General features: G+C 41.2%; 1 protein-coding gene and 1 pseudogene across 3 annotated transcripts in view; both read right to left on the bottom strand.

Moving 5' to 3' along the window:
* The window catches only part of SLC9A7 (solute carrier family 9, subfamily A (NHE7, cation proton antiporter 7), member 7), a 137842-nt gene that overhangs the window by 90168 nt on the left and 40989 nt on the right, over positions 1–6685 (bottom strand). The gene's annotated exons all lie outside the window — the stretch shown is intronic.
* LOC105509491 overlaps positions 1–6685 on the bottom strand; it is a 15758-nt pseudogene that overhangs the window by 803 nt on the left and 8270 nt on the right.

The raw sequence follows: 6685 nt of genomic DNA on the forward strand, positions 1-6685 counted from the left end.
ACCCAGGAGGCAGAGGTTGTAGTGAGCTGAGATCGCACCACTGCACTCCAGCCTGGGCGACAGAGTGAGACTCCGTCTCAAAAAAAAAAAAAAGGTACTCAAAATAGGCTAGTAAAATATAAGTGGGGAGTGTCTGGAGAATATGTCAGGCACTGACAGCAGAGCCCAAGGCGTTGTGTTCTAGCACCATTGATTATGTTCTTTCTTCCTTCCACATGCCTCTAAGTCACTCAGCCTCAAACTATAGGTTTTGTTTGCAGAGAAACGAAAAATGTCTTCCTGGTCTCAAAGCACTGATACCAACTATCAGTGGGGGACAGATCAAAGAGAAATCTAGGATTGTTGATGGTAATCAATTCAATGACAACATAATTGGTATCTCACCAGGTTATACATTCAACAAATATTTGTTGAGCAGCTTACCATATGCTAGGCTCCGGGAACGTAAGAGTCAACAACAAGGACAAAAATCCTGCCTTCCCTTCATAGGGCTTACATTCTAGTAGGGGGAAAGATGTTTAAAACTAAGATAAATGCATTAAATAGTATGTTGTAAGTGGTAAGGAGGAAAAGAGCTCAGGCAGTGTCATGGGACATGCTGAGGTAGGACAGTGGTACACTATCAGAGAACAAGGAAACAAGTTCCACTGAAAAAGGCACTAAACTCATGGAGACACATGCCTATCATCCCAGCTACTCAGGAGGCTAAGGCAGGAAGATCACTTGAGCCCAGGAGTTTGAGACCAACGTGGGCAACAAAATGGAACTTTGTCTCTGTAAAAAATACAAAAATTAGCCTGCCGTGGTGGTGGGCACCTGTGGTCCCAGCTACTCAGGAGGCTGAAGTGGGAGGATTGCTTGAACCCAGGAGGTCAAGGTGAGCCGAGATCACACCACTGCACTCTAGCATGGGTGACAGTGAGACTCTGTTCTCAAAACTAAAAATAAGTTCAGAAAAAAAAAATGTAAAGGTACTAAGCTATCATAATACAAAAGGCAGCTGCTCATCTTCTTGTCATTACATTTTCTGCCAGCAGTTACTTTTTTTTGATGTTTTTAAAAACAAATGCCTACACCCATTACCTAAACTAACAAAAAAAGTTCAAAAAATGTTACCTAAACTAACAAACAAACAAAAAAACCCTACTCTATGTATAAGACTGAGTAAAGCACTAAAGGGGATATGCCAGAAACAGCACACAATTGCTATCCTCTGAGAGTTCATAACTAACTGAAAGTGAACTGTACAAAAGCCAAAAAGCATTGTAAGGAAATTCCAGCAACCATCCTTTTAGTTTCTACTATAGCAGTGGGGTGCTCAAGGTTCTCAGGGGAACCATTAGGCAACGTGAGAAGGGAGGGCACCTCAACATCCAAGTGGGTGCTGATGGCACTCTAGAGCAACAGTGATAACTATGTTATCACGTACGCTGATTTTAAATACAGCATGGCACGTTCAGGTAGAAATGGCTTAACCGATGAGCACATTTGTCTCCAGAGAAGACAATGGAATACATTTATCTCCAGGGAGAAAGGGAGGCCGATTTTTCCGTTTGCCTTCTAACTTTTGAGTTTTGTACTATCATATGTATTATCTTGTCCAACAACTACTTATAAAAGGAGTGACTTTTAGGACTGTATTGAAAGAATATATTCAGGACTGAATATAAAGACCTGGAAGCTAGCTATGCACAAATGATCTCTAAAGCCACAGGTCAGAGAGCCAAAGTTATGTGAGCAAGGACTGCCCCTTAGGCACTTCCACATTTAGGTAAACAGAGTGAAAGCAGGGACAAGTGGGAAGACAGAAGGACTGCCATGTGACAAGAAGAACCGCATTCAGAAACACAACTAAATGCATCATAGAATGTACCTGGAATAGGGAAGCAGACAGAGAGGGCCCCCATAGATTCAGAGGTAAGAGAATGAAGGTTTCCTCAGAGTTACCCAGCAAAATTGTCATATGTTGGATGTGATTGGCAAATTGAGGGAGTAAACCAGATAAGCTGTTTGTATGCCCTTAAGAGCCTGGGAATCCCCAAACTGCAATGTGACTCACCTGGAATGCACCTGAGATTCGTTTAGGGAAAACCCAGTCCATTCTGTGGAATCTAGTTTGAAAAAAATACTGTGGAAAAAAAAAAAGAGAAGAAAGGCTGACTCCAAAAGTCAGATGATGAGATCATCCATGTAACCACTGATAAAGGAAAGGATACAGTGGCTGGCTTGGGCTGGTAGTGGGGAGAGGTGGAGTCAAGGCTATTACAGCAAGGAGATGGACCCATCAGCCTTTTCCAGTCTATCTATGAGCATACCATAACCAATTGCCTCTGTTCTTCCTCTGTCCTTTCTAAGTAACTTTCCGATGACAACCTGGGGTCCCCTGCTACTTGCCTACTCAGAAAAAGATGCTCTGCTTAGCCTGAACACACATTCTGCTCTGCAACAGCCAAATCTCTTATCATAAATCAATCGATTGGCACTCTGGTTTAGCCTCAGACTCTCTGAGCCTGATTAACGTGAGCCTGACCCCAAAAGACAGTCACCCAGGCTGTTGACAATTTCAGCTTTTGAGCCAGCAATGGCATTGTCTACAGTCTGGGCAAATGGAGAATGCCCCTGTGGGGCCTCTTGTTGCCTGCCAGCAACACCTGTGTCACGGGCCTTACCATCAAACTGCAACAGCATCTGTCTTCCCAGGTCTATTTCATAGCTCGCTCCTGTTACGACAGCCATGGCTCTGTCCTCCACATTTGTTTTAAGGGTGAGCCACTATTTTCTCTTAATCCAATCACTTCATATGGGGTAAAAGTCACTGTTAAAAGCCAACAGAAAGCCGCCCGGCATAAAGCAATCACAAAAATCACAAACACACAGATTCTTCATCATTGAATTGACTGTCCTACTCTGACATAATCGACTGAGCATGACACACAGAAAAGAGAGAATCCCTTGTGGCTTAATGTAAAGAGAGGAAGTAGTCTGTATTCCCTCCTTCCCTCGTCCCATTCCTTCCCTTCTACCTCTGAGGCAACTGTCATTCATTTTAGTCCGTATCCAGTCCAGGTTTACTAAATATACATGTCCGCAGATACATAATAAATATTCTTTTGCTCATTTTAACTTACATAAATAGTATCATATAGAATTAGGAAGCAGGTGTAGCTGCTGGAACAAAGACCAAAATAATGGTGGCTTAGATAAGTTTCTCTTTCCTTCACAGAAGAGTCAGAGCATAAGTATTCCTGGGATGAAGTAGTGGCTCCCTACTCCTCCCTCACTACCCCTCCCTCGTCTTCCTGCTCTACCACCAAGAGGGTGTTGCCCTCACCATCAGGCCCATGTGTCAGGCAAAGGTAAATCAGAAAAGAGCCAGGGAAGGCACGCCCTTTAACGGCACAGCCTCTAAATTACACACACACACACACACACACACACACACTCTTCCACTGACATCCTATTGGCCAAGTACTTGGTCACATGATCACATCTGGCTGCAAGAGAGGCAAGAAAATAAAGTCTTCTTTCTGGGAGGTCATTGAACCTTCTAAAATTCTATTATGAGGGAAAAAATGGAAAGCAGATACTGGGGGACAAGCAGCATTTTCTGTTGTATTAACTGAATGTATTTTGCTGCATCTCCCTTTTCTTAACTCCATGTTATATTTTTTGCAGGTTACTGTGTTAGTCTATTTGCATTTCTATAAACAAATACCTGAGACTGGTTAATTTATAAAGAAAAGAGGTTTATTTGGCTCATAGTTCGGCAGGCTGTACAGGAAGCACAGTGTCCACATCTGTCTCTGAGGAGGGCCTCAGCCTGCTTATAACCATGGTGGAAGGCGAAGGGGAGCCAGCATGTCACAAGAAGAGAGGGAGCAAGTGAGAGAGGGGGGAGATGCCAGGTTCTTTAAATAATCAGATCCCACCTGAACTAACCTGAATTAACAGATCAAGAGCTCACTCATTACTGGCAGGGATGGCACCAAGTCATTTATGAGGGATCCACCCCATTAATCAAAACACCTCCAACCAGGCCCCACCTCCAACATGAGAGGTCACATTTCAACATGAGATTTGGAGGGGACAAATAATATCCAAACCATATCAGTTACTCTCGTTGAAACATATAAATTCATTCATGTTCAGTGCTGTTCAGTTATACATTGTGCACTGAGTCTCGTATAAGGGCTCAGTGACAGATTTGCCTTAGAACTGAAGATAAAAATTCTAAATGTGGTGTATTAATATGCCACAGTTTATTAAACCATGCCCCTACTGCTAGACACCTGGGTCTTTTAAATTCACTACATTTACAAAATGTTTGAGTCACATCTGGGGAAATGTTAAATTAGTCAAATGCCAAATTAGGTACACTCAGGTTATTTTGTAAAGCCTTTAAGGTGCTCTACAGCAAGCTGCTTAAAATAGAAACTGACAGTACTGAACTATAGTATACAAGGAGGAAGTAAATTTACAGTCCTCCTAGACTTTCTGTTATTGTAATCAAGCATTACATGGTGCTCTGAGTTTCTTGATAACTGAAACAAAAAGGAAGTATTGTGTGCTATTTAATCTCATCATCTGATAAGAAGGAATAACCAGTTAAGAGAAATAAATGTTTGCTTAATCCTAAATTCTCAGACAAAGTCTGTCAGATGGCCCCTTATCCATCAGTCAATTAGCAAAAAAAGGATTACATCTTTAACAACCAGTTATATAGAAAATGCACAAGGCAGGCTGGGCACAATGGCTCACACCTATAATCCCAACACTTTGGGAGACTGAGGCAGGTGGATCACCTGAGGTCGGGAGCTCAGGACCAGCCTGACCAACATGGAGAACCCCTGTCTCTACTAAAAATACAAAATTAGCCATGCGTGGTGGCGTATGCCTGTAATCCCAGCTACTCAGGAGGCTGAGGCAGGAGAATCGCTCAAACCCGGGAGGTGGAGGTTGCAGTGAGCCGAGATCACACCATTGCACTTCAGCCTGGGCAACAAGAGTGAAACTCCATCTAAAAAAGAAAAAAAAAAAATGTACAAGGCTTCTCCAGGAGAATTATTCCTGGTTGACCTTTAGTAAGCAGAGGACTTAACATTAAAAGTTTTTTCTGCAGAGGGTCAAGTTAGTGCCCTAGGTTCACGTCAACATGTAGGTTCTGCCCAGAAGAGAGTATCCATGAGGACCTGACCACTCCAGGAAAGCTGATCTCCTCCAGAGCCTGGTGACTTTCCTACGGTTTGGTACTTTCAGAGACCACACTATTAGTGACTCTAGTATGATTAGGGGATTTTCCTCTCCCCTCTTAATTAACTCGAGGTTTCAAAACGTTTTCGAGAAGTGAAAAGATACTAGTTATTTCTGTGGGGTTTTTTTAATGACTGTAAAACACCCATATATAGTATCTTCCTTTTCATTTTTACTCATAGTTGGTAGTTATTTTTCCTAAACCACAGTTACAATACTCTGCCTCAATATACTACACCCAATGTTTTCTGCTTCTTCCTATTACTCTAAGTAATGTGCCCCAAACAGAAAAAGTACATTTTAGTATGCTAATAGTTTTAAATCAGCCAGTGTAGTCTAAGAACTACTTATTGGGCACCCACTTTGTACTAGGGGTTTTACTTACAATATTACCTCTTAATTTTCACCACAACTTTATCAGGTAGGGATTACTAACACCACTTTACAGTTTAAAAAAAAAACAAAAAAAACTGGATCTTCAAGAGTAAGTAACTTGCCTAAGACCACACAGCTGGTAAACTGTAGAAGTAGGATTTCAACTTGCATACTTCCAATTCCAAAGCCAGAGTTCTTTCTGCTATTTCCTAACGTCTCCCAGATGACAAGTAACTTACGGATATTTGGCTCAGCTTTGTAAATAATATATATGCCTACTATGTTGAAGCCCCAAACCTTCCCTCAACACAGGATGCTCTATATAATCTGGCCATAACGAAGCCCCTCCTCAAATTTTATTTCCTACTGAACTCTACAAGGACCCCATCTCCACTCCAATCTAATTTGGCAGGTTTCACTACTGCCTCCATACTTATAGATAACACATATATTTTTTGAGATCCTCAACAAATATTTTTTGAGATCCTACTATGTCCCAGGCACCGTTCTAGTGTTTAGAGATACATGTCAGTGAACAAAACAAATAGAAATTCCTGCTCTCCTGGAACTTTGTTGTATTTCTAATAAGGGAAGAAACATAAGAAACAAAATAAGTAAATCACATGGGATGTTACAATATGGTAGGTACTGTGGCTAAAAATAAGGGAGGGGAAGGATTAAGGAGTGTAGTGAGGAGTAGAGGATTGTGAGTTTAGAAAGAACCAATAGAAATTCTGGAAAAGAAAAACATAACCTTAGCATTTTTATTTCATTTTCAAGTTCAACAGCAGACTAGACACAGTAAAGAGAGAACTGGCAAACTAGAAGATAAATTTGTTGAAATAGATTCATTCATCAAGCAAATTATTAAATTATTAAATAGGATTCCCTATTTAATAAATGGTGCTGGGAAAACTGGCTAGCCATATGTAGAAAGTTGAAACTGCATCCCTTCCTTATACCTTATACAAAATTAATTCAAAATGGATTAAAGACTTAAATGTTAGACCTAAAACCATAAAAACCCTAGAAGAAAACCTAGGCAATACCATTCAGGACA

The sequence above is a fragment of the Colobus angolensis genome, unplaced genomic scaffold (genome assembly GCF_000951035.1).
Source record: "Colobus angolensis palliatus isolate OR3802 unplaced genomic scaffold, Cang.pa_1.0 Scaffold176, whole genome shotgun sequence".
In the NCBI taxonomy this organism is placed as follows: domain Eukaryota; kingdom Metazoa; phylum Chordata; class Mammalia; order Primates; family Cercopithecidae; genus Colobus; species Colobus angolensis.